Here is a 25,398-nt window from a genome sequence, read left to right as displayed (position 1 = left end):
GGCAATAATATGCACGGTAATATGTGAGGTAATATGTGCGGTAATATGCGCGGTAATATGCATGATAATAAGCACGGTAATAAATGCGGTAATATGCACGGTAATATTCGTGCAAAAAAATTGTGGCTATATTACCGCTTCTATTAATGCGTATATTGTTGTCAAACCACTGCCACGTCCTTTGCCGCGGTCATTGGCGCACACACAATATTTTCTCTTTCTAGTTTCCTTTGTTAATCTGCGGCAATGCTAGCGGTTTTGGAGTTTTCCTCTTATAGTGATGTATGTAGATATTTAATCTTCTTTATCTGAAAACTTTGCTCTTATTTTGAACTTTTCTAATTCTAATGCATATTTGAATGTGCAAGCAATTTGATACGTCAAGCCTCTTATGGCTAATAATCATAGCATGTTCCAAAAGGATGTATTTCACTCTTGACTATCTTAGCTAATTAGAATGGGAATCCTCTCATGTGTTGGGACTTCATATGATTTGGCATTCAAGCATGAATAAGAAGAGTCGGAAAAGGTGTAGAAAAGATAAGAAGGAATTTAGTAAGATGCTATAGAATGTACTGCATGTAGAGATTCATGGACATGATGTAAGGAACTTGAACTACATTAAGTAAAAGATTCTATAGTTATTATTGCAACGATTCATAGGGGCATGATGTAAGGGAATTGGAGAAACTTGGGAAACCTAGGTACGCTATTAAAAGGACATGATGCCCTATTAGTACATAAAGCTAGATCTCTTTGTAAACAAAACCCATGGAAAATCACGAAGTTTACTAAGTTTTCATGAAAATATCCAAGAAGTTTGCTACAAATATCTTTGAGAAGATCCATTTTTTCACCACTAATGCATAAGTATAGACTCTGATGTACCCGTCAAATATTGCAATGCATATTTTGCAGTAGACCAATTTTTAAGTATAGAGAAGCAAGATATTGACCAAAAGAATTTAAGTGCAACTAAATTTTTAGCCTTTTCTTAGTTGTCCTTGATTAAAACAATGGAATAATGCATTGGGAAATTTTTTGTATGTAACCTTTTGAAGATATGGAGGCTACCCCTAAAAAATCTCTGATAGGAAAAAAGTGTTTCAACCCCTGTAGGGTGTCCTCTTCAATGATAAGTTGAGCGTCCTACTTTGAAATTAAAACCATCCCTTCACTTTTGGCTTAGAACCTTGCCAATCTGACTACCAATGGTAGAATTTAAGTCAAGGGTAGAATATTACAAGAAAATTAGGGAAATCTACCCATATAGGCACCTTAGAGGGCTCACCTTGTCCCACATTGAATAAAAAATTCCATTTGGAGAGGGAAATAAGAGTAACCGTTGTGCAAGCCAATGACCATGACTAATAACTTGAAGACCATCGTGAAAAAAAAGAGGTAGTAATTGTTAAGGTTACTAAATATGGTATGCAAAAAGTTCTTTTTATCGAATTATGAGCCATCCATAATTTAAGGCTTCAACTGAAGACCATCTTGCTCCATGAAATAGGCCAATGAAGACTCTATCATGCAATTGTTTATACCAATTTTCTCATTCTTAGATTTCAATAAATACACGTCCATATTCTCCTTCTCTAGTGTGTGCTTGGTTCGAGAGGGTCACTATGTATAAATTGTGTATATCATGTGTCTTCAAGAGCTAATTTAAACTCCCGATCTATGAATTTTTTTTACAAATAAAAAACACCTCTTTCTTATTTGATATATAAATTTCTTTCTCAAGACCATTTTACAGTACCCTTCTATATGTGAGAATATGAGAAAAAATGAAATTTACTGCACTCACGTGATAGTCACATAATTATAAAGTGATCCCCTCAAGGCGCTTGGTGTGGTTCATGTGAAGTATCTAGGGTTTGAGATATGTTCTCATTAGCAAGAGGATCATGTAAGGGTTTTGAAGGGTGAGTGACATATCTAGTCTCAAGAACCTAAGTATCCTTGTCAAATTTGGGACTCCCAATCTGCGTATTTGATCTTTTCTTTACATTTTGCTAGATGTTGGAAGCTACAAAGTTAAAGGGAAGATTGTTACATGAGACAAAGGGAAATGTTTGAACATTTTAAATAGTTGAGGAGATTTGGAGAGGAGGTCGATTTGAAATAGTTGAGGAGATTTGGAGAGGAGGTCGATTAGTCACCATAGCAAAGGAAGGACATGAAATAGGGTTGATGAGAAAGTTGAGGAAAATTTGTGTTAAACCCCTAGTTAAACCTTGAATCACCAATTCCCGTGTCCACTTGACAACCCTTCAAGAAAGTCAACACATATGGGCCTCCTTTTCCTTGTGGGAGAACAATATTAGATGCCTCTTTTCTAACAATAATGTCTTTTATCAAACTTGCATTGTACACACATGATAAAGAAGATCTACATAGCGTGAACCTCTCAAGGGGTGTGGTTCATATTTGGCTATGCAAATGAGTAATTGTGGTATGGATTGCTTTGGAAAATTCCTTACAATGTTATGCATATGTATGGTCGGTTGAAATTTCTGAGGATTGTTTTAGAAATGTGGAAGCCCATGCTGGGGTGGCTAGTTTATGGATTGAAACCCATACCATTGGACAAAGGGGGTTCCATTAAAAAAAAAAGAGTTTTCCTTTTGAGCTTGAGTTGAGTTTTTGTTATGCAGAGTAATTTAGACAATGCATAATCTTTTCCTAACTCAATAACTTAATATGGATAGCTTAATTGTATGGTAATATTGTCTAAGAAAATACATGAAAAAACTCTAAAAAACACAATATGAATGCAAAAGCACGAAAACAAAAGCTCACAAAAATAAAATCCCCCCTGAACCATACCTGCATTATGTGGGGTTGGTGTTTGGGTATCCATGTTTTGCTTTTGTTTTGTGTTTATCTCATCGGATTTGATGTCATCTTTATTTGAAGTGTTGGTTTTGTGGCAACTCTTTGGAAATCCATGGCATGATTCCCGTATGCAAGGGTTGTTTGCCCTTGTCAATTGTTTGTTCAATTGCTAGACATGTTTCTGTTACTGTAGTTAAGGGAACCGTGTGACTCTCTATTTCAATCCGAATTTGTATCAGATCAAACTTCCAATCTATTTGAACATTTTATTTCCTTTGCCATGGGTGTCCTAGCAATTTTTTGTGTTGGTTTTGATGATCTTCTACCACATAAATCTATGTGGGTAGATAGATTGATTGATTTGAACTAATAAGGTTACAGACCCTAGTAATGCTTTGATCTTGTGGTCAGTATAGCTCTGCATCTTGTGTGGTGGTGTTTGAAGCTTTGCATCTTCATTAAGCTGTGTATATAGGCTGAGGGAAACAACATTTCCTTGGGCTCGTGCATTGAGTAGAGCGGTAGTTTCAACTTGATTGTTGCCAATATTGACATTGATCAATGGATCCACTTTGTCTTCTTTGAATTTATTTATGGAAATAGCATTGATCCTCAATGGTCTCCCATGTTGATGCTCGGGTATAGTCCATTCATGGGAATGTATGGATTTCAACCAAGAGCTCCCTATGCAGTAGGATTGCAAAAGGAGAAAGTTTGGGCAGCTAAAAATTTCCTAGAAGATATCAATGAAATGTGTAAACTTGCCCATAGTAGGATTAGGGGAGCTCAAGATAGAGCTAGGGCCTATGATGATCCTCATAGAAAACCTCTCACATTTGAGTAAGGAGAACGAGTTTATCTTAAGGTGCCTGAAAAATAAAAAACTAGGAAAAATGGACTATATATGTCCAAAGTTATCTCCTAGTATTGTGGACCCTACACAATACTAAAAAAGATAGGGGAGAGAGCATAAAAGCTCCAATTACCAACTAAAGATTTCCTAGAAGATATGAATTAAATACTTAAACTTTCTCAAAGCAAGATTAGGAGAGCTCAAGATATATCTTGGGTCTATGATGATCCTCATAGGAAACCTCTCATCTTTGAGGAAGGAGAACAAGTTTACCTTAAGGTGACAAAAAAATCAAAAACTATGAAAAGTGGACTATGTCTAAAGTTACCTCCTATATATTGTCGACCATATACAATATTTAAAATGATACGGGAGAGAGCTTACAAACTCCAAATACCAGAGACAAGTTGAATCTATCTAGTTTTTCATGCTAGCAAGCTTAAGACAAGACTTGGGGATTCTGATAACTTGATCCCAAAGAGATCTCAGATGATTCAAATTGTGGAACTCATAGATACACAATCTCTTCCTCATGAGCCTTAGAAAATACTAGACTATCGACAAAGAGAACTAGATGCGTAAATTATCAAGAGTTCTAATTCAAATGGAAAGATTATTCTATAGAGAGTTCTACGTGGGAGAAAGTAAGCACTCTTCACAAAAGGATCCTCAACTCTCCTCTTGGTCCCCTATTGAGATAAGTCTAGAAGCACTTATTTCACATTTGCTCTTTGGTAGACCATCCCTTTTGGACCCCTATTGAGATGCAACCATCTCTCCTTTTGGACCCCTATTGAGATAGGTCTAGAAGCACATATATCTATATCCTAACTCTTGTTCCCCTTTTATCTTCCCATATTCAATGATTAGTTTAATATGAGAAAATCATTTCGTAAGTCATCAGTAGGATCCTAGTTTGGGCACCTATAAATAGGACCCATTACTTCATTTTGTGGGATAGTCATTACGGAGTCTTACTCTTTTGTACCAATTGGGTATTTTTTCATAGCATAAATTAAAATTTTTGTAGCTCTATCTAGTGCCAATTGTATACTTTCAGTATCTGAATACATATCATTTCTAGTTTCTTGTCTCTATGTTTCCATTTTAATCTTTATCTGGTTTGTGTGCTGATGTTTAAAGTTTGCACCTGAAGTTTGAATATCTATTCCTACCTGACTAACTCCAAGTCTCTATCCTAGAATAACTGTCAGCTCATTCTAGTATGTATGATGAGCAATGATTTGCATGGTAGGTGTCGGATGGGTCACTTGATTGAGGTTTAAAGCACGGGTAGGACTCTTCATTTAGCTATATGGACTGATAGCTGTTTATATGTTTTTAGTTTATGCGTTTGTGAATTTAGCTATATGGAGTCATAATTTATACATTTGTAGGTTTTGAAACCGATGGTCAGACTGAAAGGGTTAACCAAGTCTTAGAAGACGTGTATGCAAGGAAAAGGCAAACTAATTGGAAAGAGTAATTACCTATAGTAGAGTTTGCATATAACAATTCCAAGCGCTCTTCCACAATATGGTATAGTCCATTCATGGTAATGTATGGATTTCAACTAAGAGCTCCATATGCAGTAGGAATGTAAAAAAGAGAAAGTTTGGGCAGCTAAAGATTTCCTAGAAGATATGAATGAAATGCTTAAACGTGCTTAGAGCAAGATTAGGACAGCTCAAGATAGAGCTAGGGCCTGTGATGATCCTCTTAGGAAAGCTCTCACCTTTGAGGAAGGAGAACAAGTTTACCTTAAGGTGTCTAAAAATAAAAAAACTATGAAAAATGGATTATGTCAAAAGTTACCTCCTATGTATTTTGGACCATACACAATACTTAAAAAGATAGGGAGAGAGCTTACAAGATCCAATTACCAACTAAATATTTCCTAGAAGATATGAATGAAATGCTTAAGCTTGCTCCGAGCAAGATTAGGAGAGCTCAAGATAGAGCTACGGTCTATGATGATCCTCATAGGAAACCTCTCCCCTTTAAGGAAGGAGAATGAGTTTACCTTAAGGCGCATGAAAAATCAAAAACTATGAAAAGTGGACTACATCCAAAGTCATCTCCTACATACTATGGATCACACACAATACTTAAAATGATTACGGGAGAGAGATTACAAGCTTTAATTACTAGAAACGAGTGGATTCCACCTAGTTTTCATGTTAGAAAACTTAAGAAAAGACTTGGGGATTCTGATACTTTGATCCCAAATGATCAAATTGTGGAGCAGCTCATAGATATTTAGTCTCTTCCTCATGAGCCTTAGAAAATACTAGACACTCGAGAAAAGAGAACTAGATACATAATTTATCAAGAATTTTAATTCAAATAGTTATATAGTGAGTTCCATGTCGAAGCAAGCAAGCACTCTCCACAATAGGCTCCTAGCTTTACGATCACTCGTTCCAAAGAAATCTTGAGGACAAAAATTCTTGTTTAGGGGGAAGGAATCTGATGTATAGTATAGTTGCGACTCGCACACTCTACAATAGGAGTAAGGGGTCATGGCCGTGGGTGAGCTCCCTCTTAAAATTTTAAAAAAACAAGTATATTACCTGTTTTAATAATAGAACAAGTGTTGAAATGAGAAGAAGTACCCATGCAGTTGGCGGCGTTGCACGCAGCACGAGGCCACGGTAGGAGAAGGGCAGAAGATCCGCGTGCGAACGTGTGTGTGTGTGTGTGTGTGTGTGTGTGTGTGTGTGTGTGTGTGTGTGTGTGTTGCAAGCTTTGCAAGAGTTGCTGGTGAGTAGGGTTGACTTGAGAAGTCACCTGCCAAGGATGTAATATAATCTCTTTCTCTAAGGATATTGCAGGACAGTGACACAATCATTTATTAAGGAATTCATATACCCACACATTGCTAAGAGCCACATCTAAGTGGCTCTTAGTAATGGCCACATCTAAGTGGCCACCTAGGCAAAACTAATTCAAAATGCAATGAGTGAAGGAGCCAAAATGTAGAATTCTCCTTCCATTCAACATTAATTGGGGTTTGATAGTTTTATTCTTAAATGGTTAGGGCAATGGGTGGAATAGTGTTAATCGTGCACTTTTTCGGTGGTAAAGTTTTGAGCCTTCATATGAACTTCTCCTATTAGTATTTTTTGGAGAGAATAAGCCAAAACATGCAAATTATTAGAAGTCCCTCTAGAAGACATATGAAATGTCCTAATGCCAATAACGCCAGAGATCGAGCTATTTTCTTAAAAGCCCCTCTTAAAAACCTCCGAAATGTCCTAATGCTAAGAACATCACAGATGAACCTATTAATGATGCAGATGTGCAGTAGTTGATGACAAAAGGGCTGAAAGTGGGCATGCTAGTAGAAGAACACCAAAACGGTTAGTGAAAACTTGATATGAGAGCAAACTAGAGACATCTGGTTTCTAGTCGTAGGAGACTTATTCAGTTTCCTTCTTAGGTCTCATGCCTCGTATGCATCACATTGTTATTCTTTTCTTGTTTCAAATATGTGTGATGAGGAGGAAGAATGTAATTTTGTTTGATGAGGCATAAATGGCAAAAAAATGGTTAGCCAATATGCAAGCTGAGTGTGATGCTAATATGAACAGTGTATGGGTAGGCACTCTAAGAGCATTGAAATACATTGTTCCGTGTGCCTTTGTGCTTGTGGCGTTCACATTGAAGTTGTATATTGCGTACATCTGCCAGGGTTGAACACTAGAGAGCCATTCTCCATTTTTTGTAGAGTTGGAGAGCTCAACATCGATAATTCGCATATGACCCCCCCCCCCCCAAAAAAAAAGGTTTGTATAATGGAAGAAATGCGGAAAATTTTTGGCACATTTGAAAACCAAGGGAGAACGGGAGGACATTTTCAACGAGGAGGACTTTTTCCACAGCTCCAAATTTCAAAACACCACCTTCACTTTTGATCTTTGACTAAAACGCATAAAAATTGCAGAATCGATCTGAAAGCAGAGACTTTTCCTACGTCCTCAAAACTGCAGCGAGTGTGGCATGCAGTATAAAAGGCCCTCAGACTCCACGCCTCTCACCACCACCCACTCCTAGCGCCTCCATCTGCACTAATTATCTTCCTTCAATATCCTCCCCACCCTCTTCAGCCTCTCTTCGGCCCTCCCTACCACAGGCGCCGTAACATGGCACCGCAGCTCCTCCCTCGTCCCCCCCCGCCGCGGCTCTAATTTTCTGTTGCGCCTTCCTGCTTTTGCAGCTTGGTGAGGCAGCCAAGATTGAGACATTTAATGTAGCCAGCTGCGACGGAAGCCCTACCAACACCTTCTTTGTAGGGGTAATACTTGCCAGAGATTCAACGACCAGGGCGCCGTTCGCATCTCCGAGGTCAGCAGCAGCACCCCGTCTCCGTTCATAACCAGCAAGATTGCGAGGGCTATAGTAGCGTCGCGCAGATCTATGGACCAGGCTGCGTGGTGCAAGGCGCAACCAAGTTGCGCGCTGTCTGGATTCAGGGCTAGTTCATAAAAGCTCAGGATCCCCTCATATATTTATACCATCATCATCATCATCATTAATTAGCTTAATTAAGAACCATTTTTCACAGAACATATTGTATCCGCACCGACAGCTAATTGTTCTATGTAATGCTACGTCTGGAATGATACTATTATAATTACGGTATCTCCGGCCTTGGAATAAATGAGAAATGGATAAAATCTTGCTCGTGACACTACCATATATTGCAGCTTCTCTCTCTCTCTCTCTCTCTCTCTCTCTCTCTCTCTTATCGAGCAACTATAGGAACAAAACTAGCTTCATGGATGTCGATGAAGTGTGAAAGAAGACAATTGTTTGTGAGATAGAAGAATTTTTCCCAATGCATGGACAAGACATCCAAGTGTGAAACCCTTGATGGACTAATTGTCACAAGGGAAAATGATGCATTTTCTCGCTTCCCAAACAAACAAGCCTCACAAATCGTATGCATTGCAGTCATCTCAAACAATGATAAATTTGTCGGAATCTCTTGGTCTGCATTCTCTTCAGCCCCTGTGCACATTAGCATGTCCAATATGCTTATGCACCCAAACGTGAATATCTGCAAACAACTATTGAACCTTGTGCAAATGGGGCAAATTCCTTCTCAAGGACATTCACAATGTCACATAGAATAATTTTTCCCAATGCATGGACAAGACACCCAAGTGGACTGAAACCCTTGATCGACTAATGATAACGATGCATTTTCTCGCTTACCAAACTAATAAGCCTCACAAATCATATGCATTGCAGTCATCTCAAACAATGACAAATCTCTCTGAATCTCTTGGTTTGCATTGTCTTCAGCGTGTGCACATTAGCATGTCCAATATGCTTATGCACTCAAACATGAATGTCTGTTAAACTATTGAACCTTGTGCAAATGTGGCAGATTCCATCTCAGGGACATTCAGAATATCAAGAGTAAACACTCTCTAGGGAACTTCCGGCATCCTATATATGTGCAATCATGGTCTTGGTCTCACTCATAGATAACCAATATATACATGACCTTTCATACTCATTGGTTCCACTCTTTAAGAGCCTTTAGGATTGTCCTCAGACAATACAGGTGCATCTTCTTACTCACCACCAATGTACCAATAATCCTCATCCATCAAGAACCTTGGTATTATGAAATTCCAAGCATGGAAGACAAGTGCATCTTCTTGCTCACTTCACTGAACTTTAGACTTTTCAAGCTTCAAATGGAAGCACAATTTACACCACTTCATGTCGACAATAGTCTAGGGGTTACTGAGGTCATCATCAATATGCATGTTATGGGAACGATTGCACAATACAAAATTATTAATTGATAATATGGACAGGATATTTTGATCACTATATTGATCAATAGAGCATTGCTTATATAGTTTGCTGCTTTGAAGTAATTTTTTCCTCAAAATTAACAAGTGGTGATTTGTTGATCTGGCAGCTTAAATTTATCTGTCCGCATGGTGAAAGGACATGAGTGGAGCTACGTCCACGAGCTACCTGTTGGAAAGAATACATCTTGATTGAGATGCAAGACATGAGGCCATGAGTTCAGTGGTAATGCGACCAGAATCAAAGAACATTTGTTTAAAGTCCTTGGTAATTAATGAGTCCGGGTGTACGGCGCTGCCAAGAGATATTCATGCTAGATTGCCAAAGTACGTTCGCATTGCAAAGCAAATTCTTGCAGCTAAAAAGAAAAGTGTTAATGCCAAACAAGCTGCAATGGACGTTGAAATGCCTTTTGTCAATGAGAGGACAGAGCATGTGCCTACGAAAGCAAAATAATCATACTCCCCAGTCAACTCCTTTTCACGGACATGCTTCAACGTCAGTAGCAACAAATCTTAGCTCAACTAGAGTTATTAAATCATCATCCAATGGCCAAACGCTATATGAATCGATAGATAAGCAATGGTTTCTTGTGTTGCACTTGAAATGGATGCAAGATTTTGTGGCGTTTGGTATACTATTCAATGCTATGCACAACCCCATATTTCAAGATGCTTTAATGAGCACGGACAAAAAAAGGTTTGTACGTCTTGATTATAATATGGTACATACAGAGTATCTAGATAAAGTGAATGACAGTATTGAAGCCATCCTCAAGCGCACGGTGGTGGAGTTTGTTCCTGCATATGGTTGCACCATAGCGTTGGATGGATGGACCAATTGTCAGAAGAAGCCACTCATCAATGTGATGCTTATCAATCCTAGAGGGTCTATGTTCGTAGAAGCCATTGACACCTCTTTAAAAGAGAAGACCAGTGATTATCTAGCAAGGGTATATAAGCATGCCATAGCAAAGGCAGGTGGACCAAAGAATGTGACTGCAATTGTCACTGATACTATGCATTCAATTACAAGGCTGCAAGAAGGGCTATCAAAGTTAAGTACCCAGAAATTACTTGGGTGCCATGTGTTGTGCATACCCTTAGTTTGCTACTAAAAGACATTGGAAAAATGACCGTCATAAAACAAACATTGTTGGATGCTAATCATGTGGTGAAATTTATTAGAGAGCATCAATTTTGTATGCTCTTTTTTGATTAAAATCACCCAACAAAACTTTGCAGATATTTTGTGCGACAAGGTTTGCAACTGCATATTATGTTCTTGCCACCTAGCAAGAAGTGAAGCCTGCATTGATCAAAATAGTAGCTGATAGAAGTTGGGATGCATGGCTCAACAAGTATCCTAGCTATCAAGAGGCAGCTACAATGTGTGTACAGCTTGTGAACTTGCAAGTTTTTTGGCGCAATGTAGAGAGAATTGTCACCCTGTGGCCAAAACAATCCCTTTTCTTTTGCTCTTGTGGCACTTCCATGCACTTCAAGAGTCGTTTACAAGTATGACACATGGAGTAGATATCCATGGCTTTATTCCAGGGAGAGGGATTAATAGATATGCATTCTGGGACAGCCCATGGAAAATCTCTCTCGCTTGCTTTCTAGTTTCTATCTGCAAGCTGCAAAGAGGAGAAAAGCATGCCATTGTTATGGTCTTTGTACATGATCCCCAATCCACAATGCTTGCATAGACCCCCTTCTGTCCAAACTGAAGCATCACGTTGCGGGAGTAAAGATCATTGTGAAGATAGTTGTGTGCATGTACATACTTCAGGGTCTGAAGAAGAGCGTTCATTATCTCCAAAATGTTATTTTGGAATAACTCTATTGTTCCTTCTGTGGTTACATAATCGCAAATGGCAGGTTGACTGCCATATGAAGTGCACTCTCTTATCCACTGCTCTATAAGGCCACCATTCCAAAAACATGAAATGAGCATTGGTTGCTCTATGTGGCAAACCGTGGCAAGTGGATAAATAATACCGCGATGAGCGATGTCCAAAGCTGTGGCTTTGTCCTTGACTTGCTGATCCACTTTGGGTCCATGCAAGTGGACTTTGAAGATTACCACCGCATACAGTGGCTCTTTAAATGTAGGATATGTGACACCTACACTCTTCACGTTTTCCCATATCCCTTCTCCCAGCTGCGGAACATGTATGTTGAAGATCGTAGTTTCTTGCAAAAGATGTATACAAGGGGGAGCTGAGACTGATCGAGAGCGAGAGTGGCACTAGGAGGAGACTCTATTCTAATCGTAGTCTCTGGCTCTATAGTAGCATCGGAAGAGCTACCTTCCACTCTCGTGCACTTTGCTGCTCTTTCCAGCTTTCCCTTGCTCTTGAACTCAGTATACAATTGTTGCACAAGTTGTATGCGAATAGCTTTGCCTGGCAAAGTAACGATTTCAAGATTTTTTAGATCCTGAAAAATCTTTGCAATCTGTCCAATAGACTACTTGACCATGTTCAATAATGAACCTGAAGTCATTAGAGATATTTCAAAAACAACGGGCGTAAATGCGTGCTGAAGCTGCTCAAAGACAGACTTTGTTAAGGCCTTTGTGAACCGGTAATACTGTTCCAAAGCAGAGGGGTTAAGGCAACGACGAATCTCAGGCTCTGACATGTGATGAAAGTGACATATTATCACTTCGAAGACAAATTTTTGTTGATGTTTCGCCAGCTTAATATCCGCCATATATGTAAGATATGATTTTAAACATAAATGTTGTCAGAGAAGAGGGGAAACTATCAAATTTGTATCATGTTTGTCACTACAAGAGGTTGTGTGCTCTTGTGACGCTATTAGCGACGGAAATACACTGGGTTTTTATAACCCCCGGCGTCGCTAAAACTATCGCTAATAGCGTCGCTATATAGCGACGGTCATAGCGACGGTTATAGCGACGTTTACACAGAAGTCTATAGCGACGCTCATAGCGACGCTACAGAGCCATAAATAGCGACGCCCGAGAGAATTTTTTTTTTGGTGACAGGGCATTGAATGCCCTGCCACCCATCAACCATATTGTACTTGATTCACTTTTTAAAAAAAGTGCAAGGATAGATAATAGACCCAAAATAGTCACCCACAAGACGCATTGTTTGCAAAATTGACAAGCGTAAAATTGACAATTGTACACATCATAGGCAAAATGAATTGATTGGCAAATGTAATAATGACAATTGTACAACATCATAGGCATAAAGAATTGATTGGCAAAATGAACTGCGGTGACAAATGTATTAATATACATGGTTCAAAAAGACGTATAAAATCCGTCTCATGATACATAAGCTATGAGAAACCCTAAACTAATGCTATCTAGCTACGGCTAAACTGACGTCGTCTAGTCAGACGTCTCATCGTGTCCAAGCGGCGTATCTGTCGGATTCTGCAAAAAAAGACAATAAGACAGCTTTCAGTAAGTATAAACATATAACGACATTTATAAAACAATACAAACAATAGAAAAGAGTAAACCCTAATACTAACCATGCCGCCGCGAGAACTGAGAATGTCCATCAGGGCGTTTAAGCCCTTCCTGCCTGCGTACTCGCGCTCGTACGGTGTGGGATCACGTCCTGTCATCGACCACTGTCAAAACATACAAAGAATTCATTATGTTAGAATTAAAAAACTCATAAACCCTAAACTATCGAACATAAAGAGCAATGCGAAAACACTTACAAAATCGGCCTCAAATGATGCCCATCCAGCGCTCCCCAAGTGGTGCAAGCTCCCTGCCTCTACTCGCGCTCTGGCTGCATCCTTTTGTTGCTTCCACTTGTCGGGATTCTTGCGCGCTGCTTTCTTCGAATTCTTCCAATCTTCTTTGGCCAGCCAATCTGGCCTGTTCCACCCATGCTTGATTGCTTTTTGCACTTCGGAACACTTGTGTTTGCAGTATTCGCGCATTCGAATCTTCATCAAGTCTTCATTGAAGCGCTGATCCCGTGTTGGAACGGGAAACTCATCATGAAGTATGCTGATGACTCTGTTTTTTAAATCACTTGGTACTTCACTCCATTTGTTTAGTATGTAGTGTCTAAACAGCTGAGAGCAAAGACCACGCATGCGCGAGATCACCTTCTTGCCGTCATCATCCATGATGATGCCGCCGCTGAAGTCGACGGAGTAAGGCAAGCCCTCTGGCCGGTGACGCGTGAACCTGGGTGTCCCGGTAGGGGTCTCTAGCGGCGTGTCGATGGGGGTACGGACGTCAGGTGTCTCCACCGACGTCTGGGCCCCGAAGCGAGGAGTGTCGAGTGGGGTGGCCCCTGGCGGAGTAGGTAGAGGTGTGTAGCTGCTAGGAACAGTCAGCCGTGCAAAACCTGGCGTAGATGGCGATGCTGTGGCTGGTGTGGGGGCGGGCAAAGAAGGGGAGGGTAAAGAGCCTCGTCGAACACGAGGCGGTGTGGAGGCATCGGTGGCGGAATCCCCACAACAACCGCCACCGCCACCACTAGAGCGCCGGTGTCTAGACGAGTGTGAAGCTCGTCTCATCGACGCCGAAGCTTCGGAGCGCGCCGAATGCTCCGAAATAGAGGGAGATGCGGATGGAGTAGGAACGCGCGATGATGCGCCAGAGCGATGACGCTCCACGTACCACTGTCTCTGCTGCGGTGACAAAGAAGAAAGAAACTCCTCATCATCCATACCTGCATTAAACACACGAATATTTAAACTTAATATTGAATGAATAGAGTAGACAATGACACAAAGACCATTAAATACAATGACGTAATGACGCATATAAATACAATGACGCAATGAATTGAGCGATAGAAGAGGCAAGTCGAAAACTCAGAATTTTCAATCAAAAGATGTGAGCGCGAGTAGAAAAGAGCGTTATACACCATGGAAGGTACTTAGAGAGCCAGAGCTTTTACAACACAGAGCAAAATTGTTCAAATACAATATTTGTGGCTTTAAGAGATCTCTCTCTCATCCTCGCATAACTCAGCATAACTTCCTATATCTATATAGAGCTCTCTGTTTAAACACATATCCTCTGTTTCATTTTGTAGCTCCTCTGCATGCACCCCATATAGAGTAGTAGCATCTTGATGCTCGTCTGGCACCACCACAACGGCTTCTGATTGAGCATCTTCTTTGATCTCCTCCATTGATGCCGTTGTGATTGGCACATGGTAGCCTTCATACTTCCTTGCACTACGAGGGGCTACCTCTATGACGTACCACCAGTCTGATGTAGACTTTGTAGGATGAAATATTACCTGCCAGAGCCACATAACTTACATGAGAGCTTTCAAGCACATAACTTGTAAAAGGGGGATGTTAACTATTTACATACTTACTTGTTCACAATGCTCTGGTAGTACGAAAGTGTCTCTTAGGTCAGTCCATTTCTTAGTAGAATCCACCTCAAGAAAACCAGACTCTCCTCTACGCACAGTAGCGTTGCGACCCTCCATGATTATCTTGAACCATTGCACGTCGAACAAGTCGACAAAAAATCCTCTGTAATTGATCCTCAAAATCTCTTGCAGCGTGCCGAAGTAAGTGAGTTCCGCCACCACGGGATCTGCATCAGAGGAACGTCGTCGACTAGACAGTTCAAACTTTGCCATGATTCCACAATCTTGAGTAAAACGCTTTTTGTCGATTCGTTCCACCCTAAAATGTCGACCTTTACACCATGCTGCTGTGTATGACTTATACTACAACGAACAAAGATTATGAGTGGCCGTTCAAACGTTTAGAAATAAAGTCACTAGCATGTCGTACATTGCAAACTTACCTTGGTCGCGCAACCCCGAGAGTACTCCCACTCTTCCTCAGTCACTTCGTCACCGCATTGTTGTGCGCTTTTCAATTGGTTGTGCAACCATCTTAAGCTCATGAAGGTTGGTAGGCTCTCCAGAACCGTCGGATAGTGCATCGGTGGTCGTCTTCCCCGTCTCCACTTGATTCGTGCCCTTTGTCGCTCTTGCTTTGCATCCTCATATTGTGAAATCCACTTTTGCATCACTGGATTGTGAAGCATACAAATCGGTTGATTTTAGCCTCTAGATCTTCCGTCATCTTCTTCTCAACACCGAGATTGCACATGACAATCCCAGATATGCGCTCATCATCTATGGTTCGCCATAGCGTGTCCCGGGCTTTATCAAATCTGTCTAGCCACTCTCCAATGTACACTACGGACTCTGATACCAACCCTCCGGACGTGCCTTTTGACGCACATATCCCTTAAGCGTTTTCATGAAACGTTCTAAGAAGAACATCCATCTGGAATGAACTGTGCCAGCTATTTCCACCTCATTAACTATGTGAACAAGAAGATGCACCTGAATGGTTAGCATGGTAGTAGGAAAATGTTTCTCAAACATGCACACAAGCTCCGCAGCATTTAGTTTGGCGAATGGTATGGAGTCTACGTTGATCTCCTTTTGTGAGATCCATTGCACCAGCTTTGCAAGTTTGTAGATTGTGTTACGGATGTCGAGAGACAAACATCCCTCAATGGCAACCGGTAAAATAAACTGTAAAGTATGTGCAGCAATGATATTAAAGTCCACATTTTATGCAATGATATTAAAGTCCACTATGAACGTACCTGACACATTTTATGCCAATCGTGTGACTTCAAACCTGTAAGCTTTCCTTCTTTAGTAATTAAACACGTTCGGAGCGAGTGCATTACGCCAGTGGGGGTCCGCAAAGATCGAATGGTCTCTTTTACTTTGCGTTCTTGGGCTCCTGTGAAAATCCATGGTGCTTTAGGGAGTTTTATCGATCCATCAGACACTGTTTGCGGCCAATATTGCTCCATACGATCCACATTTCTAAGGTCAACTCTGGCTCCCAAAGTATCTTTCTTACCGGTCAGATGGTCCCATAGTAGATTACCCACATTCTTGAATATGTGCATTGGATCGAGCAAGTGATTGATCATGAGTCGGGGCCAGTATGGTAACTCGTACCATAGAGATAGTCTCCTTCTGCTCTAACCATGCTTGTGCAGACATCCTTGGTGGCTCTCTTCCCAAAAAGCCGTCGCGTAACACATGATTCTCTGGAAGATACGCTTGATGACCTTCGTAGATTTGCTTCTTCAGTGAGGGCGCCTTACGTGCATTCAGTCTAGGTCCACATGTGACACATGCTCTGTATCCGCTTGTTTGAAGCCCTGCATGTATACACATGATAATAGATCAACTATGGGAAAAAACAAGATTTACAGTGTCTGAGTGAGGAGTGTCAATAGATCACCTGAGCATTCTGTTAGCCCGGGATAGTCATGCATGGTCCACATTAGAATACCTCTGATCAAAGCATTCCGTCGTCCTGTGTGTCGGCTCATATCCACCACCTCTATGCCAATCCACAATTGTTGTAGCTCTTCCAATAGTGGACGAAGATACACATCCATATTCCCCACTTTATATCGCCCTGGCACAATCAAGCTTAGCCATAGGTGCCCCTTCTTCGTAGTCAACCACGGGGGAATGTTGTAGTTGACGATGACAATGGGCCATACATTGTAAGATGTTGATCTTTGACCAAATGGATTTACGCCATCCATAGCCAGGCCTAAGCGCAAATTTCGAGCTTCCCTGGTAAAATCCGACCATGTTCCATCTATATGTTTCCAGGCTGTGCAATCTGCAGGAATTCGTAGCACACCATCCGAAGATTTATTCTCCTCATGCCATGATGCTAGGGCGGCCATGGACTTACATTCGAAGAAATGCTTGATGCGAGGAAGCAGAGGAAAATGTCGCAAAACCTTTTGTGGAATTTTTGTCCCGTGGAGATCTACTCGATATCTTTCGGAACCACATTTCGGACACTTCTCCATGTCTATGTATTCCCCTCTGAAAAGAATGCAGTCATTAGGATAAGCGTGGATAGAATTGTAATCCATCCCCAAGTTTCGCAAAATCTTTCTTGCTTCATCTCAGGAATCTGGCATCACATTGTCAGCTGGTAGTATGTGCTCTTTAAGCAATCTACACAACATAAAAATACGATACAGTCATGTAAAAATCTATCAGATCATTATACATTTAGAGTTTTATTAAAGTAAACTAATTGTAATAGATCACCTAAAAAGCGCTGTGACGCTAGTGTCACTCCATCCAAACTTTGCCTGCATGTTGAGAAGAACCAGGAGTGCTTTCAATCTAGACACTTTCATATCATCATAGATAAGCCTTTCTGAATCCATGATCGTCTCGATCATTTCATCAATCTCGGGCTCAAACATTGCCTCGTTGGGAATGTGCTCTGCATGATCATCCCCCGAGCTGTCAGAGGCTACATCTTGTGGCCTCACATATGCTGCTTGACCAAAGCGCCTGCGAACACGTCTATTGGGTTGCAAGATTGCTGCTTGTTGGCCAGCGTCAGAGTCCGACGAGTTATAATTGGCAACAACTCGATCTATAATAGATGGATCGAACTTGCCAAATTCGCGAACGTGCTGAAAAGAAACACGTCTTGTCCGTCGCACAGCATGCTTGCATTGATTACAAGGACATAAGACCCTCATTGAGAGATAGGTGTTTCGGTTGGACGGTCCCACATCCTCGTCACTACTCATAATGAGGATAAAAATCTTATAACCTGGACAACAAATTTAATATTCTATTGGCATTCTTCGTCTTATCTCTCTCTCTCTCTCTTTACCTCACATTCTCTAGTCATGTCCAATCCCCGCCCACCTCGGTCTAGAGGTGCACGGAGATCAGAACCACCGGGTTATAATCTCGTCTTTATTGGTCAATACCTATATTTGTGGGTACAAGAAATCTACAGACCCACGTCTACATGATACTGCATGTAGTGGACAAAACCCCTTTGCCTCTTCTCTAGCTGTAGCACTTCACAGCATCTTAACATCTTTTCACAGTAGATATTTTCACTGTTCGTCTAACTCTAAACCCTAAACCGTAAGTAATTCTTGCATGGACTCGATCTAACGTAAATAAGCGTAAATCTAAATAAACGTAAATCTAACTAAAAATAAACCTAAATCTAATTTAACGTAAGTCTACATCTAACCTAATCTTTAACGTCTTTTGGGATAGTTTCCTACAACGTTAAAACTCTCTTCTTCTTGTGTGTGTGTGTGTGTGTGTGTGTGTGTGTGTGTGTGTGTGTGTGTGTGTGGGTAAACCTAAATAAACCTAAGTCTAATCTAATATAACATAAATCTAAATCTAACGTAAATTATGTTATATTAAAAACAAAGAACTAAACTAACAGGGATTATAAGAACCTTAAAACTGATTTAACACATAATTTTTCACATAACTCGGCAAGAGTTGGCATTCTCATCACTAAAGATGTGAGAGTTAACTTCCGGCGGTGACGCTGCCTCATCTCCATCCACATCTGACGACAGCAATTGGCCCTTTAGACCGTTCTTGCTCTTGTTACCAACTTTGAAGTTGTTGTTGAATGACTAGAGGTTGTCTAGATGGTCATTGTGTCGGGGATGTAGTGACTCTTGCCGCCCTGAAGATCCACCTTCTTCCATATCTTCTGAAGACATTTCACCAGTACTTTTGGATCGACGGAGCCCACCATGAGTGAAGGCAGCAATACCCTATATTCCATTGAGGGCTTTCTTCACCCGCTTCATGCAGGCATCGCAGTCTATGGAGACCTAAATCTAATCTAATATAACGTAAATCTAAATCTAGCGTAAATAAACGTAAATCTAATTAAAAATAAACCTAAATCTAATCTAATTTAACTTAAATAAACCTAAATCTAATTTAACGTAAGTCTACATCTAACCTAATCTTTAACGTCTTTTAGGATAGTTTCCTACGACGTTATAACTCTCTTCTTCTTGTGTGTGTGCGCGTATGTGGATGTGTGTGCCAATAAAAAGAGATAAATGGTATAACCTTTCTATCACCCATGCCAAGTATGATAGATTGGTTATGCCATTTCCCTCTTGAATAATAGGTCTTGAGTTCAACTCCTCGTCGGCTAGATCTTTAGGTCTTTTAATTTTAATTAGTTTTCTACGATGTTAAATTACTTTCTCTCTCTTTCTCTCTCAATGTGTGTGCGTTTTTTTGGATCGTATGCATGTTTTCTCTCTCTTTTCCTCTCTCAATGTGTGCGTTTTTTGTTTATGCATGTTCTCTCTCTCTTTTCCTCTCTCAATGCGTGCGTTTTTTGTTTATGCATGCTCTCTCTCTCTTTTCCTCTTTCAATGTGTGTGTGCATTCTTTGTTTATGTATGTGTGTGTGTGTTTTTGTTTATGTTTGTACTCTCTCTCTCTCTCTCTCTCTCTCTCTCTCTCTCTCTCTCAAAAACACTCTGTGTGTGTGTGTGTGTGTATGTGTGTGTGTGTGTGAGAGAGAGAGAGAGAGAGGGAGAGAGAAAGAGGGGAAGGGAACATGAGAGTGAGGAGAGGGAAGGAGCATACCTGGCTCTCCTTCCTCTCCTCGTGTGTGTGTGTGTGTGTGTGTGTGGAGAAGAAAGAGAGAGAGAGAGAGAGAGAGAGAGAGAGGGAGAGCGTTACCTGCTCCTTGCTTGAGGGCGCCGAAAAACTCAGATCTGAGATCTGAGTTTTTGGGCGCTCTCTGTTATTTTTTTAGCCCAGTCGGCGTCGCTATGAGCGTCGCAAATTTACAAAGAAATTTGCGACGCTCATAGCGACGCCGGGATTTTTTTTTTAGCGTCGCTGTGTGAGCGTCGCTAATATGAATAGCCTCTTGTAGTGTGTTAATCCATATTCCATACATAATTTGACTTAATTCATAGCAAACGATGATATATTATGATTGCATAGTACATTGTACAATGGAGAGGAGAATACACAAAGAGAGACATGGAGAGAGGTGAACAGGCTAGGAGTGTGAGGTACACTCATCACAAGAACTGGACCCTATTATGTGTGATACATAATACACGTAAATGATCGGAGCATGAATGTGAACAACCTAGCTGGTGTGATGTACACTCAACACAAGTCCTGGACGTTGTTGTTATGTTGATTGATAGTTTAATCAATCTAATCCCTAATGAAGTGTGTGGAACGCACAACACAACTATCAGCAAACAATTTAGAAATCTTGGATTGTGGTCAAACATCATACATATTTACATCCAAGACAACACCAAGTCATCTATTGATGAGTGACATATCTACGGATTAAAAAGTACAAGGCGTGTCATGCTGAGATGAAGAGGGCATAGGTATGCATCTCTCCACTCTTAGGTAAACAAACGTATCCCTCATACTTCTATGTAGTAAGAACAATGATGTGACTTAATCCAATCCTTGATGAAGTGTGTGGAACTCACAACACAAACATGAGCAGACAACTTAACAATCTCAGATGCAGACCAAATGCGTATGTATTTACATCCAAGACAACACCAAGTCATCTGGTGATGAACAATGACGTGTCTTTGGAGTTTGAAACACAAGAGTAGCCAGTGCATCACAGAAAGATGAAAAGGGCATAAACTATGCATCTCTCCAATCTCTGTTTGATGAACAGAACTCTTGTGTGTACGTGAAACAAACGATAATTTGAGTTGATCTAAAATTGAGCAACCTATAGGCCACTTTGAAGTGAGAGGTGTAGCATCATGCCTATTGCACACCAGGAGTCAACCACTAAACCCTAAACTCAGCCATGTGGTGAGAGATAGACAATGCACCACATAAGTGAGAATCTAAGTCTGTCCTAAAACCCTTCTCTGCAGTGAGCCAAGTGGCTACACATCACAAGAAAAGTGACTAATTTCTACACACTTCTGGAGTGAGCCGGATGGCTACACATCATGAAGTGGCCTATAACCTCCAAGCCAACGTTTGTGGTGAGAGTAAAACAACTGCACCACACGAGTTTGGCACAACACACAAAAACAAGCTAGAAAAGAGCAGGACAAGTTGGAAATATTACCTTAAGCTCTAGTTGTCCCAAAATCCTCCTCAATCTTTGGCACTGCTTTTGATCAAAGTTGGCTGAAGCTCTAGGACTGCTTTCGATCGAAGTTGGCGACAGTTTCTTATATAAGATATTTTTTGATCAAAAAGAAAATAAAACAGCTATACCGTGATTATATGGGATTTCGGCGTATAATGGCTTATACGTATAATTTTTTCGATAGAAGCGTATAAATGCAACACAAACAAGAGCACAAGCTAAAAAAGAAGCTGATGGAACCAACAGATACAGAAAATAGAAATTGACGTCAGTCCCGAGATGGGTGAACCAAAGACCAATGCACCTAGTCAGAAAACCAAGGGCAAACAAAATAGCTAGAGAGCTAGAGAGGCTAGGATGAAATCATGTAGGGAACCAGAGTAGAAATGCCTAGCTGACTAGCTTACCCAAGTTAAAGAGAAGATAAGATAATATGAGGAGATAGTTGCACCTTCTCTTAAGCAGATGTCTCAACCTTCAGAAGAACCATCCACAGAGGAGAAACCAAGAAGTGTTAGTTCAAGAGGATCATTATTGGTCAAGAAGGTTAATGAGCCACTAGATGCTCTTTTGAAAGCCTATGAAGTGGTGGCTCAAAAATAGCCAAACCCAAGAACAAAGGTGGATGACATATTCCTATGCAAAACTAGAAAATCGTAGGCTTGAAATGTGTAAGAAAATGATTCAAACAGCCCAAGCTTTATTAGAACCACCAATTGGAAAACTTAAGGATGTGATCCCTGTCCCACCTACACCAGTAAGTCCACCAAGCCAGGAAAAAAAAGAGTCAGATTCCAATCATGAGCATGGGCCAAAGCTCAAGGACCTAGAGCCAAGGATAGTGTTGAATACAACGATTAACTCTTCCAAGGAATTTCACATAGATATACTTGAGAGTTGCAAAGAAATAGATGGCCTTGACAAATTGTGAAAACAAGTCAGAGAGGCCAATGAAGCGAGTGAGCTAAGCAGACGAGTAAACCACATCGATGATGGGAGAGGAGTGTTTCTTCCACCAATAGAGGAAATTGAGAGTGGATTTCAAATGAATCTAGAAGTGGAATCGTATTGGGGAGACAAAGGATTTTTACAGTCTATGGACAATCAACCCCATTTGCTAAGAATACTACCATCCTATACGGGAGAGTACAAGGCCAAGTCAGATGTTGTTGCAATCCCATCATAGAGACTGTCTTCCAACAAGGTCATCAATTCACAAGGGCTGATAGACATTTTGTTGACATCGATCACCTGTACGATAACGTCAGCCAAGTTGTTCAGAATACAGCCAAACATGTGGGCTACTGTGGGAAAATGCCTTGAGAAATTTGGTGTAAAAAAACCAATGACTCAAATTGAGGAAGGGATCAAAAAGCTATAAATGCCTTGACTAAACACTAGGCCAGTGTCGTTAAACAAGTTCGGAGAGTACTATGAGGGAGAATATGGGAACACCATTCTTCTTGTGGAATTCCAAGGTGTAAAAACCATGGTGAACCTTGATAAGGGAGCTAGGGCTGCCATCGCAACAAAAGAGGTCTTGAAAAAATGGGGAAAACCAGCAGTGAAGGTTATTAGGATGAAACTGCAGCTTGCAGACGGACACACAAAAAGCCCCTAGGACTTCTAGAAAAATCAATTGTTACTTCGTGTGGCATTGAATATGAGCATACGTTTGTTGTTGTTGACTTTGGCAAGAAGAACAATCATGATATCATTCTACGAAGACCATTCATGAGACAATTGAAAATTGTTTAAGATTGGGGATGCAACCATATATATCTTAGACACATGGAAACCACAACAAGGATAAATCTTAAGGACCATAGTTACAAGGACATAAACCGAACCCCTCTAGAATAGTCTGATTCTGCTACTGTAGCAGAATTAAAACTTCCATCATGGTTGGGTAAGTCTAAAGGATTGTGGATGTGTGGAGCTTTGCAATGTGGAAGCTTGAAGCGAGAGGAATGCATCCTAGAAAGAGAAATTGAAGATAAGGATTATATCCCATAACCGTTTCTTGAGGAAACTTTAGAGCCACTTGAATGGGAACACATCTTGGCTACTCAGGATGTGTATGATATTTAAGACGGTCCAGCAACAAAGTTTTGTGATCAACATGGCTATGATGTTGTTCCTTACTTTGCAGTGAGTGTAGTCCAAGGAAATGACGATGAAGAAGAAGACAAGTTCTATGACTCTGTAGAGAACTTGGAGATTCAAGAAGATGCCAACAACAAAAATACAGATGACCTAGCAGGTGACACAAAAGACACTTTAACAAATGCACGGTTTTTTATGATTGTTTAGATCAAAGATCTAGGAGCCAATGTTACCGCTACAAGAATAAAGTGTATCAAAGTGGATTCCAAAATCTCTCATGGTGATGCAACTGCAACAAGCATCTTCATATGTGGCTACTATACAGGAAGAAAAGCCTCAACCAAAACAAAGACAACCATGTCAAAAAGCTTACAGCTCACTAATCAATTGGCTAGGAAAGTCATTCCAGACACAACAGTCCAAGAGCAAACAAATAGTAACTTTACCAGGAGAAACTGCCAGATATCAACCTTGCGAAGGATAGTAGCAATATTTATGATTATTTTGACATCCCCTGCCAGGAACTCGGATCATCACCCTCACTAACGACTCCCGTAATAAACAAGGAAGGCCAAAAGAAAAGAACAACAAGTCAAAACCAAACAATTAGACAAATCTGGATATCAAAGAGCGCTCAACCAAAAATAGGTATGAATCAGGAAAATGAAGATCTCTGATAAAAAATCACAAGATCCAATGCCAAAAGAAAAACAGTCGAAGCTTGCAAGAATAGCTAAAAATTTTACAAATTAGCAAGCATTCACAACTCAGATTTGGGTTCCAAAGAAGTTGATTCAAGATGTTAGGAGTTTATTTGGATTCCAAAACTGTTAGAGCATCAACTCCCAAAGTTTGAATCTCGTCCTCAACCAAGCATACAAGGGTTGAAGCAAAGACCGCTGCTAACTTACACAAAGACAAGGTGGATCCCAAAGAAGTTTCTTCAAACACAAACAAAGCAGGGACAAGTATGGACTCCCAATTAAACAACATCAACGAGACACCTAGTAATGACAAAGTGGGTTCCAAAGGAAACCAATAAAACTGTTGTCACCACGCCGCCGCTTGAATTCTTTCAATTCCTCCTACAGTTACAGTATAGTTAAAAAAAGCAAGTATTTCAATTCACCATTGCATGTTGCATATGGTGTACAGATCAAGAAATGAAGTGAATGCACAGGAAAAGCTCAAGAAGAAAAACCAAAGGCAACCAAAGAGAGAGTCCAAATCTCTCTCTAACCTTCAATCAAGCAAACAACATGGGAGCTTCAAAGATCATCACATTGCTTAGAGTAGGAAACCCTACCAAAAAATGCAATAAGAAAATTTCTTATACCCACATCTTGCACATCATAAATCTTTTCCATGCATTGACTGTATATGCATAATAGGGACACATTACAAGGACTGCATAGACACTTTGTTTTATTGCACGAGCGCACAGCACATACCCTTGGCGATACCCTGTCATCTAGGAGGACTCCAAATAGGAGGGGGGGAGGCATTCTAAATGCGTACCTAATATATGAATATTAGAGGGAAATGTTTTGTGTGTTTTATTGAATTTTTGTAGACCTGGCCCTAATCTATTCTTGTTTACATTGGGTGTTTGATGGTAAACCTCAAAGTTTGATTTCTTTGTCTAGAAAAGACCCTTAGATCCAACCAACGTTTGGTTGGAATGTATTTAGAGTACTAGTTGCTAATCCTTTTTTTAAAAAAAACCTTCATATGTTCTAAGAGATTCAATGTATTCTTCTATTTCTTGGTGGTTGGTTCTGATCTTCCTACTTTTGATTATTTTGTAGTCCTTTT

This window comes from Adiantum capillus-veneris, chromosome 17 (genome assembly GCF_014529385.1).
Source record: "Adiantum capillus-veneris isolate H3 chromosome 17, ASM1452938v2, whole genome shotgun sequence".
In the NCBI taxonomy this organism is placed as follows: Eukaryota; Viridiplantae; Streptophyta; class Polypodiopsida; order Polypodiales; family Pteridaceae; genus Adiantum; species Adiantum capillus-veneris.
The sequence above is the reverse complement of the archived record's forward strand: the minus strand, read 5'-3'. Positions refer to the sequence as shown.